Source organism: Scophthalmus maximus, chromosome 11 (assembly GCF_022379125.1).
Source record: "Scophthalmus maximus strain ysfricsl-2021 chromosome 11, ASM2237912v1, whole genome shotgun sequence".
Taxonomy (NCBI): Eukaryota; Metazoa; Chordata; class Actinopteri; order Pleuronectiformes; family Scophthalmidae; genus Scophthalmus; species Scophthalmus maximus.
In genome coordinates, this window is record NC_061525.1 from 4,878,491 (window position 1) to 4,899,065 (window position 20,575).

Sequence of the window (20,575 nt, forward strand, 5' to 3'; positions counted from 1 at the left end):
TATCTCCCATTAGGCTGCAACATGACATTGTGGGGTGGGGGGTGTTGATGGGATCTGAATGCTGAACTGTGTTTAATGTTTTTACATAGCTTAAGTGAGATGGGACAGAAAATAGTTTGTGATACTCAGGTCGCTTGGATTGCCAAAATAACTAGATTATAACATGATAACTAAGTTTTTTAGCATGATAATAAAGGCAATTGATAACTATTATTTATTTACTTTAATTAATTACTGGCTATGTTTTTTCTGTAAATAATTAAAATAGTTGTAGTTGAAAATTGATCCCTTTATTTCAGAAAATTGGTGACAATAAAATTTGACGATATAACATGTGATTAATCACCTCCAGTTGTAAGTTATGCGGTGGTATTGTTTTCTTTAGACACTATATCAGGGGAGAGCGCGAACGCAGTCCCCCACTACCAGAAATTATGCAGTCGAGATTCCCACATTTGGGGAATTCGCAGGGGTCAGCACAACCGGAGTGCAGTGGCTGAGCCTCGCCCTGGGTGAACCACCTTCTTGATCATGGTATCTCCCCTGCCAGGTAAGTATGAGTTGTACACATCACGGACAGACAAGTCAGTCACAGACAAACAGTTCTGACTCATGGTTCTTACAAGCTACAAATCAACTGGACTGCAGGTTCTAGGAGGCTGTGACTCGGTCAGTCTTTGTAGGAATTCAATACAGATGGAACGGTTTTGCACAAAGATTATTTGCTTTTTATTTGATAAAAATGGTTAGATTTCCCATCATGCAATGCAGTATTTACATATGTAAGGCTGACCTAAAATCGTCCTTTTTATCCAATTTACCTCCTAAGGATGATAAACAGCCCAACTGCAAGTTAAAGTGAGGAAAGCTGAATCAGACTGAATCAGACTGAAACAAATGTTGTTTAATCCACATCTGAAATCAGAGAAAATAACAGACAATGAAGGAACATTCTCCCCCTCGAGATAAACCCTCTTCCTGTTTCCTTGTTTACGGGCGGTGGGTGACTGAGATACTCACTACTGCCACCTATTGTCCTGGAGCGTGACCAACGTCTTTTCTTTAACATATTTATCCATTTTGAATCTGTCTGCAGCTCACAGCAAGAAGAAATAATTTAGAGAATAACAGAAAATGAAGTGAACACAGTGTTTATCTCTCTTTTTATCTGTCAGATGAAACCAGGCTGGAAAACAGTAGCAGAAATTATGCAGAGTAGATTTTCTCTTCTGGAGAATGAGCTACAGTAACAATGAGACTGAATGAACGTGAATTTTAAAACTAGAGTGCAGTGAGGCTAAACAACACTATTAAACAAGGACAGTTTGAGGACCTACCAAGAAAAAATGTAATGTTTTCATGTTTTTCTCAAATGCACAAAGGACAGTGAACACATCTCATTTTCTTTTCTCCTCGTCTGACTCAGCAGTTATTTGTTAAACCTCACTAAAAATCACATGTATGATACCATTTAGCAGCCTCGACACATATAAACTAATATTGTTGGTAATATATTAGGGACATCTCTCAGTAAAACCAACACAATCAAACAGCACCACAATGTACAGCTTTCAAAATACTGAAGGGTTGTAGTTGTATTATGCAAAGATAAAGTAACTATCTATCGATCCTGAGGGAAATGTAGGCATCAAGAAGCTAATAAGACAGTTACAGAGAAAAACAGGAATACAAGAAGAGAAGGTGAAGGATAAGAAGAGTAGAGATAAAGAGAATATGAAAATACCCAAGAGTAAAGAGCATAATGAGATACATATATTAAAAAGAAAATTTAGAAAAGAAATTAGAAATTTGAATTTTCTGATATGGGATCTAGCAAACAAATGTTATTATAAACATGAATACAAGACAACTAGAATGGCATCGAGCTAGTGGAATTATTAACAAGTTGTCAGTATTGTCACATAATCAATCACAGTATAACTATATAAACTAACAATATATAGTTTATGGTTGTTGTTGTTCAACAGTCAGAGGGGGGTGCACCGTTCCTGAAGGTACTGCAATACCAGGTCGATGCGTGGAGTGGATGGAGCAAGCCCCTATTCCATCTCCCTATTCCAAAAATCAATTTAATATATGGTCCCCGGGTAGGGGACGTATCAGATATTAAACTGATAAGAACAGATACTACACTTGATCTTAGCCAAAAGGCCGAGAAGCGATACCAGTCACAAGTCGGAGGCAACGGTCTCTTTCTCCCCACAGTCCTTCTCACTCAGAGGTCTGAAAGTAAGGAGTACAGAGAAAATATGACTAACAACGAGAAAATTCACAGAATCGCTGAAAATTACGTTTAAGGGAAACGAAAACAGACAAAACTGTTTTGTACAAAGGCTGACAAATAACGTTTACATGTTATTTGATGAATAATTCTTAGACTTCCCATCATGCAACACTGTATCTCCATTTGTAAGGCTGACCAAAAATCGTCTAATTTAACTTCTGAAAACTAACAACAGCCCAACTGTAGGTTAAAGTGAGCGAGAGCTGAAACAGACTGAAACAAACGTTGTTTAATCCACATCTGAATTCAGAGAAAAAGAAAGGATAATGAAAGCACATTTTCCCCCTCACTATAGCTCCACTTCCTGTTTCTTTGTCTACTGGTGGTGGGTGAATGAGATTCTCACTACTGAAAATTTACTTCATTTCTTTGAAAAACAAAACATATGTATGATAGTGGAAATGAAATGAAAATCCTAATACAGAAAGAAATATGGTCTTTAAAAATATTAGGAAAAATCACCTGATATATCACAATATCCTCGGGAATTATCTGTTCATAATTGTATACAAATTGCTACTTTGGTTCCTGCAGGTACCAAGCTCAATATAAAAATGAACAATGTCATTAATTGTTAATTTTAGTTAATTGTTCTGTGCTGCTATTATTTCGATGCAAAGAATGATATTTTCAAAAGAAGCTACTTTTCCTTGTAGTTGTATATGGCTGAAGGTCAGTGTCCATTCAACACATGCATAGGTCGTAAGTCTACAGCACACAGTTGTTGACAAGAGCATAAAGTTCTTCATATATCTAGCCTCATAGATTGCTATCAAAGTTCACCAGATTGATGGATTTAACTTAAAAATTTACAAAATATTTCCTTTGGGGGAGCATGCCCCCGGACCCCTTAGAGGGGTCTGACCCCCATCGTCTCTCAAAATCTCCACTACTCTGCTATCATTGTCCTCGCTATCATTAGTCATTTATGCTACTGACATGGTTTTGAAGCTACTGTTATACAATAGTTGCAATAACGAGGTCCAAAAAATTGGACGTCGTTATTGCTAACAACCTGGATACAGGCCTGAGAATCAGTGATAGTTTTTATGAAAAGTGGAAATTGAACCGCCTTTTGTCGTTGTCGACATTAATCTCTCTAGTCTCCAAACTGTGGAATGTCAGACAAAAAGTCTTCAACGGCTCACTCGAATGGACAGACTGTGGGGGGAAAAAATATCGAGTGAAAATAGATGTTGGGCTGGGACTCCATTAAAAGACAGATTGAAGGTATTGTATCTCCCATTAGGCTGCAACATGACATTGTGGGGTGGGGGGTGTTGATGGGATCTGAATGCTGAACTGTGTTTAATGTTTTTACATAGCTTAAGTGAGATGGGACAGAAAATAGTTTGTGATACTCAGGTCGCTTGGATTGCCAAAATAACTAGATTATAACATGATAACTAAGTTTTTTAGCATGATAATAAAGGCAATTGATAACTATTATTTATTTACTTTAATTAATTACTGGCTATGTTTTTTCTGTATATAATTAAAATAGTTGTAGTTGAATCTTGATCCCTTTATTTCAGAAAGTTGGTGACAATAAAATTTGACGATACAACATGTGATTAATCACCTCCAGTTGCTAGGTATGTTGTGGTATTGTTCTCTTTATACACTTTATCAGGGGAGAGCGCGAACGCAGTCCCCCACTACCAGAAATTATGCAGTCGAGATTCCCACATTTGGGGAATTCGCAGGGGTCAGCACAACCGGAGTGCAGTGGCTGAGCCTCGCCCTGGGTGAACCACCTTCTTGATCATGGTATCTCCCCTGCCAGGTAAGTATGAGTTGTACACATCACGGACAGACAAGTCACTCACAGACAAACAGTTCTGACTCATGGTTCTTACAAACTACAAATCAACTGGACTGCAGGTTCTAGGGGGCTGTGACTCGGTCAGTCTTTGTAGGAATTCGATACAGATAGGACTGTTTTGCACAAAGTTTATTTGCTTTTTATTTGATAAAAATGGTTAGATTTCCCATCATGCAATGCAGTATTTACATATGTAAGGCTGACCTAAAATCGTCCGTTTTATCCAATTTACCTCCTAAGGATGATAAACAGCCCAACTGCAAGTTAAAGTGAGGAAAGCTGAATCAGACTGAATCAAACTGAAACAAATGTTGTTTAATCCACATCTGAAATCAGAGAAAATAACAGACAATGAAGGAACATTCTCCCCCTCGAGATAAACCCTCTTCCTGTTTCCTTGTTTACGGGCGGTGGGTGACTGAGATACTCACTACTGCCACCTATTGTCCTGGAGCGTGACCAACGTCTTTTCTTTAACATATTTATCCATTTTGAATCTGTCTGCAGCTCACAGCAAGAAGAAATAATTTAGAGAATAACAGAAAATGAAGTGAACACAGTGTTTATCTCTCTTTTTATCTGTCAGATGAAACCAGGCTGGAAAACAGTAGCAGAAATTATGCCGAGTAGATTTTCTCTTCTGGAGAATGAGCTACAGTAACAATGAGACTGAATGAACGTGAATTTTAAAACTAGAGTGCAGTGAGGCTAAACAACACTATTAAACAAGGACAGTTTGAGGACCTCCAAGAAAAAATGTAATGTTTTCATGTTTTTCTCAAATGCACAAAGGACAGTGAACACATCTCATTTTCTTTTCTCCTCGTCTGACTCAGCAGTTATTTGTTAAACCTCACTAAAAATCACATGTATGATACCATTTAGCAGCCTCAACACTTAAAAACTAATATTGTTGAAAATATTTTTGGGATATCTCTCAGTATTACCAATACAATCAAACAGCACCACAATGTACAGCTTTCAAAATACTGCAGGGTTGTAGTTGTATTATGCAAAGATAAAGTAACTATCTATCGATCCTGAGGGAAATGTAGGCATCAAGAAGCTAATAAGACAGTTACAGAGAAAAACAGGAATACAAGGAGAGAAGGTGAAGGATAAGAAGAGTAGAGATAAAGAGAAAATGAAAATACCCAAGAATAAAGAGCATAATGAGATACATGTATTAAAAAGAAAATTTAGAAAAGAAATTAGAAATTAGAATTTTCTGATATGGGATCTAGCAAACAAATGTTATTATAAACATGAATACAAGACAACTAGAATGGCATCGAGCTAGTGGAATTATTAGCAAGATGTCAGTATTGTTACATAGTCAATCAAGGTATAACTATATAAACTAATTATATATAGTTTATGGTTGTTGTTCAACAGTCAGAGGGGGGTGCACCGTTCCTGGAGGTACTGCAATACCAGGTCGATGCGTGGAGTGGATGGAGCAAGCCCCTATTCCATCTCCCTATTCCAAAAATCAATTTAATATATGGTCCCCGGGTAGGGGACGTATCAGATATTAAACTGATAAGAACAGATACTACACTTGATCTTAGCCAAAAGGCCGAGAAGCGATACCAGTCACAAGTCGGAGGCAACGGTCTCTTTCTCCCCACAGTCCTTCTCACTCAGAGGTCTGAAAGTAAGGAGTACAGAGAAAATATGACTAACAACAAGAAAATTCACAGAATCGCTGAAAATTACGTTTAAGGGAAACGAAAAGAGACAAAACTGTTTTGCACAAAGGCTGACAAATAACGTTTAAATGTTATTTGATGAATAATTCTTAGACTTCCCATCATGCAACACTGTATCTCCATTTGTAAGGCTGACCAAAAATCGTCTAATTTAACTTCTGAAAACTAACAACAGCCCAACTGTAGGTTAAAGTGAGCGAGAGCTGAAACAGACTGAAACAAACGTTGTTTAATCCACATCTGAATTCAGAGAAAAAGAAAGGATAATGAAAGCACATTTTCCCCCTCACTATAGCTCCACTTCCTGTTTCTTTGTCTACTGGTGGTGGGTGAATGAGATTCTCACTACTGAAAATTTACTTCATTTCTTTGAAAAACAAAACATATGTATGATAGTGGAAATGAAATGAAAATCCTAATACAGAAAGAAATATGGTCTTTAAAAATATTAGGAAAAATCACCTGATATATCACAATATCCTCGGGAATTATCTGTTCATAATTGTATACAAATTGCTACATTGGTTCCTGCAGGTACCAAGCTCAATATAAAAATGAACAATGTCATTAATTGTTAATTTTAGTTAATTGTTCTGTGCTGCTATTATTTCGATGCAAAGAATGATATTTTCAAAAGAAGCTACTTTTCCTTGTAGTTGTATATGGCTGAAGGTCAGTGTCCATTCAACACATGCATAGGTCGTAAGTCTACAGCACACAGTTGTTGACAAGAGCATAAAGTTCTTCATATATCTAGCCTCATAGATTGCTATCAAAGTTCACCAGATTGATGGATTTAACTTAAAAATTTACAAAATATTTCCTTTGGGGGAGCATGCCCCCGGACCCCTTAGAGGGGTCTGACCCCCATCGTCTCTCAAAATCTCCACTACTCTGCTATCATTGTCCTCGCTATCATTATTCATTTATGCTACTGACATGGTTTTGAAGCTACTGTTATACAATAGTTGCAATAACGAGGTCCAAAAAATTGGACTTCGTTATTGCTAACAACCTGGATACAGGCCTGAGAATCAGTGATAGTTTTTATGAAAAGTGGAAATTGAACCGCCTTTTGTCGTTGTCGACATTAATCTCTCTAGTCTCCAAACTGTGGAATGTCAGACAAAAAGTCTTCAATGGCTCACTCGAATGGACAGACTGTGGGGGGAAAAAATATCGAGTGAAAATAGATGTTGGGCTGGGACTCCATTAAAAGACAGATTGAAGGTATTGTATCTCCCATTAGGCTGCAACATGACATTGTGGGGTGGGGGGTGTTGATGGGATCTGAATGCTGAACTGTGTTTAATGTTTTTACATAGCTTAAGTGAGATGGGACAGAAAATAGTTTGTGATACTCAGGTCGCTTGGATTGCCAAAATAACTAGATTATAACATGATAACTAAGTTTTTTAGCATGATAATAAAGGCAATTGATAACTATTATTTATTTACTTTAATTAATTACTGGCTATGTTTTTTCTGTAAATAATTAAAATAGTTGTAGTTGAAAATTGATCCCTTTATTTCAGAAAATTGGTGACAATAAAATTTGACGATATAACATGTGATTAATCACCTCCAGTTGTAAGGTATGCGGTGGTATTGTTTTCTTTAGACACTATATCAGGGGAGAGCGCGAACGCAGTCCCCCACTACCAGAAATTATGCAGTCGAGATTCCCACATTTGGGGAATTCGCAGGGGTCAGCACAACCGGAGTGCAGTGGCTGAGCCTCGCCCTGGGTGAACCACCTTCTTGATCATGGTATCTCCCCTGCCAGGTAAGTATGAGTTGTACACATCACGGACAGACAAGTCAGTCACAGACAAACAGTTCTGACTCATGGTTCTTACAAACTACAAATCAACTGGACTGCAGGTTCTAGGGGGCTGTGACTCGGTCAGTCTTTGTAGGAATTCAATACAGATGGAACGGTTTTGCACAAAGATTATTTGCTTTTTATTTGATAAAAATGGTTAGATTTCCCATCATGCAATGCAGTATTTACATATGTAAGGCTGACCTAAAATCGTCCTTTTTATCCAATTTACCTCCTAAGGATGATAAACAGCCCAACTGCAAGTTAAAGTGAGGAAAGCTGAATCAGACTGAATCAGACTGAAACAAATGTTGTTTAATCCACATCTGAAATCAGAGAAAATAACAGACAATGAAGGAACATTCTCCCCCTCGAGATAAACCCTCTTCCTGTTTCCTTGTTTACGGGCGGTGGGTGACTGAGATACTCACTACTGCCACCTATTGTCCTGGAGCGTGACCAACGTCTTTTCTTTAACATATTTATCCATTTTGAATCTGTCTGCAGCTCACAGCAAGAAGAAATAATTTAGAGAATAACAGAAAATGAAGTGAACACAGTGTTTATCTCTCTTTTTATCTGTCAGATGAAACCAGGCTGGAAAACAGTAGCAGAAATTATGCAGAGTAGATTTTCTCTTCTGGAGAATGAGCTACAGTAACAATGAGACTGAATGAACGTGAATTTTAAAACTAGAGTGCAGTGAGGCTAAACAACACTATTAAACAAGGACAGTTTGAGGACCTACCAAGAAAAAATGTAATGTTTTCATGTTTTTCTCAAATGCACAAAGGACAGTGAACACATCTCATTTTCTTTTCTCCTCGTCTGACTCAGCAGTTATTTGTTAAACCTCACTAAAAATCACATGTATGATACCATTTAGCAGCCTCGACACATATAAACTAATATTGTTGGTAATATATTAGGGACATCTCTCAGTAAAACCAACACAATCAAACAGCACCACAATGTACAGCTTTCAAAATACTGAAGGGTTGTAGTTGTATTATGCAAAGATAAAGTAACTATCTATCGATCCTGAGGGAAATGTAGGCATCAAGAAGCTAATAAGACAGTTACAGAGAAAAACAGGAATACAAGAAGAGAAGGTGAAGGATAAGAAGAGTAGAGATAAAGAGAATATGAAAATACCCAAGAGTAAAGAGCATAATGAGATACATATATTAAAAAGAAAATTTAGAAAAGAAATTAGAAATTTGAATTTTCTGATATGGGATCTAGCAAACAAATGTTATTATAAACATGAATACAAGACAACTAGAATGGCATCGAGCTAGTGGAATTATTAACAAGTTGTCAGTATTGTCACATAATCAATCACAGTATAACTATATAAACTAACAATATATAGTTTATGGTTGTTGTTGTTCAACAGTCAGAGGGGGGTGCACCGTTCCTGGAGGTACTGCAATACCAGGTCGATGCGTGGAGTGGATGGAGCAAGCCCCTATTCCATCTCCCTATTCCAAAAATCAATTTAATATATGGTCCCCGGGTAGGGGACGTATCAGATATTAAACTGATAAGAACAGATACTACACTTGATCTTAGCCAAAAGGCCGAGAAGCGATACCAGTCACAAGTCGGAGGCAACGTTCTCTTTCTCCCCACAGTCCTTCTCACTCAGAGGTCTGAAAGTAAGGAGTACAGAGAAAATATGACTAACAACGAGAAAATTCACAGAATCGCTGAAAATTACGTTTAAGGGAAACGAAAACAGACAAAACTGTTTTGTACAAAGGCTGACAAATAACGTTTACATGTTATTTGATGAATAATTCTTAGACTTCCCATCATGCAACACTGTATCTCCATTTGTAAGGCTGACCAAAAATCGTCTAATTTAACTTCTGAAAACTAACAACAGCCCAACTGTAGGTTAAAGTGAGCGAGAGCTGAAACAGACTGAAACAAACGTTGTTTAATCCACATCTGAATTCAGAGAAAAAGAAAGGATAATGAAAGCACATTTTCCCCCTCACTATAGCTCCACTTCCTGTTTCTTTGTCTACTGGTGGTGGGTGAATGAGATTCTCACTACTGAAAATTTACTTCATTTCTTTGAAAAACAAAACATATGTATGATAGTGGAAATGAAATGAAAATCCTAATACAGAAAGAAATATGGTCTTTAAAAATATTAGGAAAAATCACCTGATATATCACAATATCCTCGGGAATTATCTGTTCATAATTGTATACAAATTGCTACTTTGGTTCCTGCAGGTACCAAGCTCAATATAAAAATGAACAATGTCATTAATTGTTAATTTTAGTTAATTGTTCTGTGCTGCTATTATTTCGATGCAAAGAATGATATTTTCAAAAGAAGCTACTTTTCCTTGTAGTTGTATATGGCTGAAGGTCAGTGTCCATTCAACACATGCATAGGTCGTAAGTCTACAGCACACAGTTGTTGACAAGAGCATAAAGTTCTTCATATATCTAGCCTCATAGATTGCTATCAAAGTTCACCAGATTGATGGATTTAACTTAAAAATTTACAAAATATTTCCTTTGGGGGAGCATGCCCCCGGACCCCTTAGAGGGGTCTGACCCCCATCGTCTCTCAAAATCTCCACTACTCTGCTATCATTGTCCTCGCTATCATTAGTCATTTATGCTACTGACATGGTTTTGAAGCTACTGTTATACAATAGTTGCAATAACGAGGTCCAAAAAATTGGACTTCGTTATTGCTAACAACCTGGATACAGGCCTGAGAATCAGTGATAGTTTTTATGAAAAGTGGAAATTGAACCGCCTTTTGTCGTTGTCGACATTAATCTCTCTAGTCTCCAAACTGTGGAATGTCAGACAAAAAGTCTTCAACGGCTCACTCGAATGGACAGACTGTGGGGGGAAAAAATATCGAGTGAAAATAGATGTTGGGCTGGGACTCCATTAAAAGACAGATTGAAGGTATTGTATCTCCCATTAGGCTGCAACATGACATTGTGGGGTGGGGGGTGTTGATGGGATCTGAATGCTGAACTGTGTTTAATGTTTTTACATAGCTTAAGTGAGATGGGACAGAAAATAGTTTGTGATACTCACGTCGCTTGGATTGCCAAAATAACTAGATTATAACATGATAACTAAGTTTTTTAGCATGATAATAAAGGCAATTGATAACTATTATTTATTTACTTTAATTAATTACTGGCTATGTTCTCTCTGTAAATAATTAAAATAGTTGTAGATGATACTTGATCCCTTTAATTCAGAAAATTGGTGACAAGGTTTGTTTTGAGAAAAAATTATAATGAGTTTGCAATTATTCATAATAATTATCAGCAGAGATTGAATATGAAAATGTATTTATCAGGAATAATTAATATGTTTAGGAAGCAGATGACTAGAGGCTGATGTATAAGAAATGTCTGATAAATAGAAGTGCAAAACTGCAGTTTTAACCAAGGAGTCTGAGTCAGGTTCTCTGTATTAAATTATATATATGCACAGATTGACAGCAGTGTTGTTCTGAATGTTCGCAATTTGACAATACAACGTGATTAATCACCTCCAGATGTAACGCATGTTTTGATTTTCTTTAGACACTTCATCAGGGGAGAGCGCGAACGCAGTCCCCCACTACCAGAAATTATGCAGTCGAGATTCCCACATTTGGGGAATTCGCAGGGGTCAGCACAACCGGAGTGCAGTGGCTGAGCCTCGCCCTGGGTGAACCACCTTCTTGATCATGGTATCTCCCCTGCCAGGTAAGTATGAGTTGTTCACATCACGGACAGACAAGTCACTCACAGACAAACAGTTCTGACTCATGGTTCTTACAAACTACAAATCAACTGGACTGCAGGTTCTAGGAGGCTGTGACTCGGTCAGTCTTTGTAGGAATTCGATACAGATAGGACTGTTTTGCACAAAGATTATTTGCTTTTTATTTGATAAAAATGGTTAGATTTCCCATCATGCAATGCAGTATTTACATATGTAAGGCTGACCTAAAATCGTCCGTTTTATCCAATTTACCTCCTAAGGATGATAAACAGCCCAACTGCAAGTTAAAGTGAGGAAAGCTGAATCAGACTGAATCAGACTGAAACAAATGTTGTTCAATCCACATCTGAAATCAGAGAAAAGAACAGACAATGAAGGAACATTCTCCCCCTCGAGATAAACCCTCTTCCTGTTTCCTTGTTTACGGGCGGTGGGTGACTGAGATACTCACTACTGCCACCTATTGTCCTGGAGCGTGACCAACGTCTTTTCTTTAACATATTTATCCATTTTGAATCTGTCTGCAGCTCACAGCAAGAAGAAATAATTTAGAGAATAACAGAAAATGAAGTGAACACAGTATTTATCTCTCTTTTTATCTGTCAGATGAAACCAGGCTGGAAAACAGTAGCAGAAATTATGCAGAATAGATTTTCTCTTCTGGAGAATGAGCTACAGTAACAATGAGACTGAATGAACGTGAATTTTAAAACTAGAGTGCAGTGAGGCTAAACAACACTATTAAACAAGGACAGTTTGAGGACTTACCAAGAAAAAATGTAATGTTTTCATGTTTTAATCAAATGCACAAAGGACAGTGAACACATCTCATTTTCTTTTCTCCTCGTCTGACTCAGCAGTTATTTGTTAAACCTCACTAAAAATCACATGTATGATACCATTTAGCAGCCTCAACACTTAAAAACTAATATTGTTGAAAATATTTTTGGGATATCTCTCAGTATTACCAATACAATCAAACAGCACCACAATGTACAGCTTTCAAAATACTGAAGGGTTGTAGTTGTATTATGCAAAGATAAAGTAACTATCTATCGATCCTGAGGGAAATGTAGGCATCAAGAAGCTAATAAGACAGTTACAGAGAAAAACAGGAATACAAGAAGAGAAGGTGAAGGAAAAGAAGAGTAGAGATAAAGAGAATATGAAAATACCCAAGAGTAAAGAGCACAATGAGATACATATATTAAAAAGAAAATTTAGAAAAGAAATTTGAAATTTGAATTTTCTGATATGGGATCTAGCAAACAAATGTTATTATAAACATGAATACAAGACAACTAGAATGGCATCGAGCTAGTGGAATTATTAGCAAGATGTCAGTATTGTCACATAGTCAATCAAGGTATAACTATATAAACTAATTATATATAGTTTATGGTTGTTGTTCAACAGTCAGAGGGGGGTGCACCGTTCCTGGAGGTACTGCAATACCAGGTCGATGCGTGGAGTGGATGGAGCAAGCCCCTATTCCATCTCCCTATTCCAAAAATCAATTTAATATATGGTCCCCGGGTAGGGGACGTATCAGATATTAAACTGATAAGAACAGATACTACACTTGATCTTAGCCAAAAGGCCGAGAAGCGATACCAGTCACAAGTCGGAGGCAACGGTCTCTTTCTCCCCACAGTCCTTCTCACTCAGAGGACTGAAGTAAGGAGTACAGAGAAAATATGACTAACAACAAGAAAAGTCACAGAATCACTGCAAATTACGATTAAAAGAAACAAAAACAGAAAAAACTGTTTTGCACAAAGGCTGACAAATAACGTTTACATGTTATTTGATGAATAATTCTTAGATTTCCCATCATGCAACACTGTATTTGCACATGTAAGGCTGACCAAAAATCATCTAATTTACCTCCAGAAAACTAACAACAGCCCAACTGTAGGTTAAAGTGAGCGAGAGCTGAAACAGACTGAATCCGACTGAAACAAATGTTGTTTAATCCACATCTGAATTCAGAGAAAAGAATAGACAATGAAGGAACATTTTCCCCCTCACGATAAAACCACTTCCTGTTTCACTGTTTACTGGTGGTTGATGACTGACACCCACTATACTGCCACCTATTGCCCTGGAGTGGAATCAACGCCGTTTCTTCAACATATTTATCTACATTCCTCTGAAAGTAATTTACACAAAGAGGAGCTAATTCAACAGAAATGAGGTTTACACAGTATGTAACTCTCTTTGGATCTGTCAGGGGAAACCAGGCCTGGAAATGGCGGCAGCAGCAGAAATTATGCTGAGTGGATTTTCCCTTGCAAATGAAAATTCTACAGTTTTTATTTTCTGATTAGAGATCTGGCAAACTCGTTCTATTATATATCTACAGTGGTGTGAAAAAGTGTTTGCCCCCTTCCTGATTTCTTTTTTTTTTTCATGTTCTCTCACCTAAATGTTTCAGATCATCAAACTAATTCAAATACAACACAAAGATAACACAGGTAAACACAAAATGCAGTTTTTAAATTAAGGTTTTTATTATTAAGGGGGGAAAAAATCCAAAGTTAAATGGCCCTGTGTGAAAAAGTGATTGCTCCCTAAACCTAATAACTGGTTGGGCCACCCTTAGTAGCAACAACTGCAATCGAGCGTTTTCGATAACTTGCAATGAGTCTTTTACAGTGCTGTAGAGGAATTTTGGCCCACTCATCCTTGCAGAATTGTTGTAATTCAGCCACATTGGAGGGTTTTCGATAGTGTTCGACCGATTTATCGGCTGGCCGATAATATCGGCCGATGTTTGCGTTTTTTCCGATGCGCGGCTGCTACGTTCGCGATTTTTTGGGAGGGCAGATCCGGTGGCTTATCGGGCCCGGCCCCGCTCTCTCCGGAACCATTTACCCAGTGCCGTCGCGGTGCCTCTGCCCTAGGCTGCCGCACTGCACGCCCACCGGGTACCCAGCTCTCCCTCTCCTCCGGAGAGCTGGAGGGGGATTCAATGTCTCCCACCCCGCCGCTCCTCCGACGACTTCTCGCTGGCTCCGGCCGGCTTGGTCGTGGGTCGCGGTGGACGGAGCACCGGTTGGTTTGTGTCTTTCTCCTTTTTCTCCAAACCCTTTGCCTCGTGGAGATTGACTTTTTAATCTCGGGGGGGCCGCGGCCGACGGAAGGGCGCGAGGCTCGTGGTTGCTGTTTTACGCATCCTCCACGTCCTCGCGCTCTCTCTGCTCGTCGGCTGGCTCTTCTCCTCCCTTACCCTCCTTCTCTTCCCCGCCTTTCCCCTCTCTGCTTCGGCAGGCTGGGACTGGCGGCGCCCCCCGTCGGGCCCCGCACAGAGTCAGGCGCTGCTGCCGGTGGACATTTTTAGTCTCCGCGCTGACCGTGCCGCAGGCTTTGCGCAGGGGATCCCGTTCACGGGCGGACGAGTCCCGGTGCGGTGGGAACTCCCGAGATGCTCCAGAGCGACGTGAGCCTCGTCTCCCTCTACCCAGGCCATAACCCCACTTTGACTAAGACCTCAGATCAGACGAGACAACCCGCTGAATTTAATTCTATTTAACTATTAAATTGAGGGAGCAAAAGTAGTATCGGCTCCAAATATCGGCTCAAGAAAATCGGCAGTCCGTATAGGTCATCGGCTAAGGCTGATGAAAAAAAATCTGTATCGGCATCGGCACTAAAAAATCTGTATCGGTCGATCCCTAGTTTTCGAGCATGAACCGCCTTTTTAAGGTCATGCCACAGCATGTCAGGACTTTGACTACGCCACTACAAAGTCTTCATTTTGTTTTTCTTCAGCCATTCAGAGGTGCACTTGCTGGTGTGTTTTGGATCATTGTCCTGCTGCAGAACCCAAGTTCGCTTCAGCTTGAGGTCACGACAGATGGCCAGACATTCTCCTTCAGGATTTTTGGTAGACAGCAGGATATATGGTTCGTTTTATCATAGCAAGTCTTCATGGTCCTGGAGCAGCAAAACAGCCCCAGACCATCACACTACCACCACATTTTACTGTTGGTATGATGTTGTTTTTCTGAAATGTGGTGTTACTTTTACGCCAGATGTAATGGGACACACACCTTATAAAAAGTTCAACTTTTGTCTCGCCTGTCCACAGAGTATTTTCCCAAAAGTCTTGGGGATCATCAAGATGTTTTCTGGCAGAAATAAGACAAGACTTAATGTTCTTTTTGCTCAGCAGTGGTTTTCGTCTTGGAACTCTGCCATGCAGGCCATTTTTGCACAGTTTTTTTCATATGGTGGCGTCGTGAACACTGACCTTAACTGAGGCAAGTGAGGCCTGAAGTTCTTTGGATGTTGTTGTGGGGTCTTTTGTGACCTCTTGGATGAGTCGTCACTGCGCTCTTGGGGTAATTTTGGTCGGCCGGCCACTCCTGGGAAGGTTCACCACTGTTCCATGTTTTCGCCATTTGTAGATAATGTCTCTCACTGTGGTTCACTGGAGACCCAAAGCTTTAGAAATGGCTTTATAACTTTTTCCAGACTGGATGTGGCTAGAGAAATTGAACTCAGGTGTGATAAACCACAGTTAAGTTATGTTTTAACAGGGGGGGCAATCACTTTTTCACACGGGGCCATGTAGGTTCAGATTTTTTTCCCCCTTAATAAACAAAAACCTTCATTTAAAAACTGCATTTTGTGTTTACCTGTGTTATCTTTGTCTTATATTTAAATTTGTTTGATGATCTGAAACATTTAGGTGTGACAAACATGCAAAAAATAAGATATCAGGAAGGGGGGAAACACTTTTTGACACCACTGTATATATCAAAACAACACAATTGATATGGCATCGAGCTAGTTTAACTACTAGCAAAAACATTTCACTAATGTCACAATACCAGTTACAACATGTTAAACACTATAACTAGTTTATGGTTGTTGTTGTTCAACAGTCAGAGGGGGGTGCACCGCTCCTGGAGGTACTGCAATACCAGGTCGATGCGTGGAGTGGATGGAGCAAGCCCCTATTCCATCTCCCTGTTCCAAAAATCAATTTAATATATGGTCCCCGGGTAGGGGACGTATCAGATATTAAACTGATAAGAACAGATACTACACTTGATCTTAGCCAAAAGGCCGAGAAGCGATACCACTCACATGTCGGAGGCAACGATCTGTTTCTCCCCACAGTCCTTCTCACTCAGAGGACTGAAGTAAGGAGTACAGAGAAAATATGACTAACAACCAGAAAAGTCACAGAATCACAGCAAATTACATTGAAAAGACACAAAAATAGACAAAAGTGTTATGCAAAAAGTCTGACAAATAACATTTAGATGTTATTTGATGAACAATGCTTAGGCTTCCCATCATGCAACACTGTATTTGCATATGTAAGGCTGACCAAAAATCGTCTAATTTAACTCCTGAAAACTAACAACAGCCCAACTGTAAGTTATAGTGAGAGAGAGCTGAAACAGACTGAAACAAACGTTGTTTAATCCACATCTGAATCCAAGAAAAGAATAGACAATGAAGGAACATTCCCCCCATGATAGAACCACTTCCTGTTTCTTTGTTTACTGGTGGTTTATGACTGACACCCACTATACTGCCACCTATTGTCCTGGAGTGGAATCAACGCCGTTTCTTCAACATATTTATCTACATTCTTCTGAAAGTAATTTACACAAAGAGGAGCTAATTCAACAGAAATGAGGTTTACACAGTATGTAACTCTCTTTTGATCCGTCAGGGGAAACCAGGCCTGGAAATGGCGGCAGCAGCAGAATTTATGCTGAGTGGATTTTCCCTTGCAAATGCAAATTCTACAGTTTTTATTTTCTTTTTAGTTATCTAGCAAACACGTTCTATTATATATGTCTCAAAACAACACAATTGAAATGGCATTGAGCTAGTTTAATTATTAGCAACAACATTTCAGTAATGTCACAATATCTCTTACAACATATTAAACACTAACTAGTTCATAATTGTTGTTCAACAGTCAGAGGGGGGTGCACCGTTCCTGGAGGTACTGCAATACCAGGTCGATGCGTGGAGTGGATGGAGCAAGCCCCTATTCCATCTCCCTATTCCAAAAATCAATTTAATATATGGTCCCCGGGTAGGGGACGTATCAGATATTAAACTGATAAGAACAGATACTACACTTGATCTTAGCCAAAAGGCCGAGAAGCGATACCAGTCACAAGTCGGAGGCAACGGTCTCTTTCTCCCCACAGTCCTTCTCACTCAGAGGACTGAAGTAAGGAGTACAGACAAAATATGACTAACAACAAGAAAAGTCACAGAATCACTGTAAATTAAATTTAAAAGAAACAAAAATAGACAAAACTGTTATGCAAAAATTCTGACAAATAACATTTAGATGTTATTTGATGAATTATGCTTAGACTTCCCATCATGCAACACTGTATTTGCATATGTAAGGCTGACCAAAAATCGTCTAATTTAACTCCTGAAAACTAACAACAGCCCAACTGTAGGTTATAGTGAGAGAGAGCTGAAACAGACTGAATCCGACTGAAACAAATGTTGTTTAATCCACATCTGAATTCAGAGAAAAGAATAGACAATGAAGGAACATTTTCCCCCTCACGATAAAACCACTTCCTGTTTCACTGTTTACTGGTGGTTGATGACTGACACCCACTATACTGCCACCTATTGTCCTGGAGTGGAATCAACGCCGTTTCTTCAACATATTTATCTACATTCCTCTGAAAGTAATTTACACAAAGAGGAGCTAATTCAACAGAAATGAGGTTTACACAGTATGTAACTCTCTTTGGATCTGTCAGGGGAAACCAGGCCTGGAAATGGCGGCAGCAGCAGAATTTATGCTGAGTGGATTTTCCCTTGCAAATGAAAATTCTACAGTTTTTATTTTCTGATTAGGTATCTGGCAAACACGTTCTATTATATACATGTTGTTACAAAATAACACAATTGAAATAGCATGAGGTGGTTCAATTATCAACAACAACATTTCAGTACTGCCACAATACAACTAACAATGTAATAAACACAATATACAGTTTATAGTTCTTGTTCAACAGTCAGAGGGGGGTGCACCGTTCCTGGAGGTACTGCAATACCAGGTCGATGCGTGGAGTGGACGGAGCAAGCCCCTATTCCATCTCCCTGTTCCAAAAATCAATTTAATATATGGTCCCCGGGTAGGGGACGTATCAGATATTAAACTGATAAGAACAGATACTACACTTGATCTTAGCCAAAAGGCCGAGAAGCGATACCACTCACTAGTCGGAGGCAACGGTTTGATTCTCCCCACAGTCCTTCTCACTCAGAGGTCTGAAGACTAATATAACAGTTTAGGCACAGTCGGGGAAACCGAAGTTAAATATGATGAATGAGAGTCGAGCAAAAGTCGAAGACTCACTGCAAATAAAAATAATTTAAAAAGAAACAAATGTAGCGACGGTGGCTCCGTGCCTCTTCCGGGTCACGTGTTACGTTCGGATCCAATAAAAATTGAAGGCATTCGTTTTGCAATAATGTCACAACATCAGAGCTATGTGTGTATTTCAGCGATGTTTATGACAATATGTCCAACAGTATCGATCGTGACAGAGTTCTCTGTGGGTTTAAAGCTAACGTGGTGTTTTAATCACATGGCGTCTCTGTCTACAGCCGCCGGCGGTGATGCATTCACAACCGTTCTGCCAACAGTCTGTTAACGTCTGTATTTAAATCTCAGACAAGAAGAATTACAAGCCGGGGGCTGGCGTAAATACGTTTAAACACTCTGCAGCTAAAGTTACAACAAAGCGCACACAGTAAACTTTCAAGTGTCATGTGAGCATCTCGAGCTATCATCAGTAAACTGAACTGTAGCACACTCTGCTGGATACATGAGATAACTGCAGCTCATTCACCACCTGCCAACTCCTTTTGACTACAACTTATTCAAGTTAGTCAAGTTACATGTTCATCTACCTCACACACCACAGAAAACCAGTAGAAAATAATAGTGCACACAGCGTTTGTCTTTCTAGCAGCATAATTAGTACAGGGGATTGTCACATCTGGAGAATGAGAATAATGATGACACTAAATGACAGTTCATTTCAAACCAAGAGTGCAATAAAGGTAAACAACACTAACAAAACAAGAGCAACACTCAACAGTTACTAATTTTGACCAATCTAAAAATCATACCCAGGTCGGTCACCACTGCAGGAGCCTTAGCAACATTGGGTACTTAAATTTTTAGTATCATCATTTGATGGTTGATTAATTTCAATGATATTCCATTGTAATTGGACTACGTTGTTTGTACTTTTTTAGACAATAATGTGGGGGGGAAACTAAAGGATTCATTTTTCTTCCTTCCAGTCTTCACCTGTTCTCCACAGTACACTGCGCTATAGCACCCCTGCTGGATAATTAAAGGAACTGCAGCCTACGCCCCCTGGTGCTCGTGCACGGTAGTGAGCAAACTTTTCGAGGTATTCAAGTTAGCATGGACAGTCCTTCGCTTGTTGGTGAACAAAGTTCATTCTAAAGTTGTTGTTTTTTTTAAACAAATGGAGGCGTTTCCTGAGCAACTGAACAGGCCACTGTCACTGTGACGCACGACACCACAGACGACCTGGTCAAGTACAGGCCCAATTGACTTACCTGTACCCGAACAGCAACTGCGTCGAAAAACCTCGAAACGACACACGGTGATAAATGTTGCAAATTTACCCACTCAGGCGATAAAAAAATAAATAAACTGACTTTGCACAGGCAGGCGTCTAGAGTGACAAAAAAAAAGATTGTACTTACTCAGAAGCGTCGAGGTGGCATACACCAAACTTCACAAAAAAGTAAATCCCTTAATCCGTCATCGCAGTCAATTTTATCTCGACCTCTGCACTGCCCCCAGTGGATTGATCAGGAAGTTCAGGGCACTGATAAAAATTTTTTTTAAAAACACTGCCTCAGAAACAGCCTCGATTCCTTATGCCATGTCTTCAACAAAATGTTGGAAACTTTCCCTTTGGGATTCTGCTCCATGTATGACACAGATGCATCATATACCCTCTGTGATGCACATTCATGCTGCAGATTTCCCGTTCTAACCACGTCCCAAAGGACTGGATTCCGATCTTGGGTGTCCGGAGAGGCCTCTGAAGTTCACCAAACTCCTTGTCATATTCATAAAACCAGTT

The 20,575-nt window shown here is 39.3% G+C and overlaps 1 protein-coding gene and 11 non-coding genes across 19 annotated transcripts in view; all 12 read right to left on the reverse strand.

Annotated features, from left to right (window-relative positions):
- The window catches only part of LOC118299086 (transient receptor potential cation channel subfamily V member 1), a 39,980-nt gene extending 19,680 nt beyond the window's left edge, over nt 1-20,300 (reverse strand). For 6 of the 8 annotated variants that reach the window (XM_035622497.2, XM_035622504.2, XM_035622502.2 and 3 more), the window contains exon 1: nt 20,190-20,300. The gene's annotated coding sequence lies outside the window, so the exon portion shown is untranslated. Of the gene's footprint in view, nt 1-18,659; nt 18,762-20,039; nt 20,162-20,189 lie in introns of those variants that run through there. The other 2 variants (XM_035622496.2, XM_035622498.2) reach the window with 2 other exon arrangements.
- LOC124850805 lies at nt 395-558 on the reverse strand. Its single transcript, XR_007031727.1, has one exon. It is a non-coding gene; the product is annotated as a U1 spliceosomal RNA (small nuclear RNA).
- Nucleotides 1,994-2,184, reverse strand: LOC124850807. Its single transcript, XR_007031729.1, has one exon. It is a non-coding gene; the product is annotated as a U2 spliceosomal RNA (small nuclear RNA).
- LOC124850806 lies at nt 3,936-4,099 on the reverse strand. The gene has a single exon (XR_007031728.1). It is a non-coding gene; the product is annotated as a U1 spliceosomal RNA (small nuclear RNA).
- LOC118299925 lies at nt 5,531-5,721 on the reverse strand. Its single transcript, XR_004789990.1, has one exon. It is a non-coding gene; the product is annotated as a U2 spliceosomal RNA (small nuclear RNA).
- Nucleotides 7,473-7,636, reverse strand: LOC118299920. Its single transcript, XR_004789986.1, has one exon. It is a non-coding gene; the product is annotated as a U1 spliceosomal RNA (small nuclear RNA).
- Nucleotides 9,072-9,262, reverse strand: LOC118299927. The gene has a single exon (XR_004789992.1). It is a non-coding gene; the product is annotated as a U2 spliceosomal RNA (small nuclear RNA).
- On the reverse strand, nt 11,258-11,421 carry LOC118299921. Its single transcript, XR_004789987.1, has one exon. It is a non-coding gene; the product is annotated as a U1 spliceosomal RNA (small nuclear RNA).
- LOC118299928 lies at nt 12,854-13,044 on the reverse strand. The gene has a single exon (XR_004789993.1). It is a non-coding gene; the product is annotated as a U2 spliceosomal RNA (small nuclear RNA).
- LOC118299932 lies at nt 16,330-16,520 on the reverse strand. Its single transcript, XR_004789996.2, has one exon. It is a non-coding gene; the product is annotated as a U2 spliceosomal RNA (small nuclear RNA).
- LOC118299930 lies at nt 17,385-17,575 on the reverse strand. Its single transcript, XR_004789994.1, has one exon. It is a non-coding gene; the product is annotated as a U2 spliceosomal RNA (small nuclear RNA).
- LOC118299931 lies at nt 18,460-18,650 on the reverse strand. Its single transcript, XR_004789995.1, has one exon. It is a non-coding gene; the product is annotated as a U2 spliceosomal RNA (small nuclear RNA).
- Nucleotides 20,301-20,575: the final 275 nt, after the last annotated feature.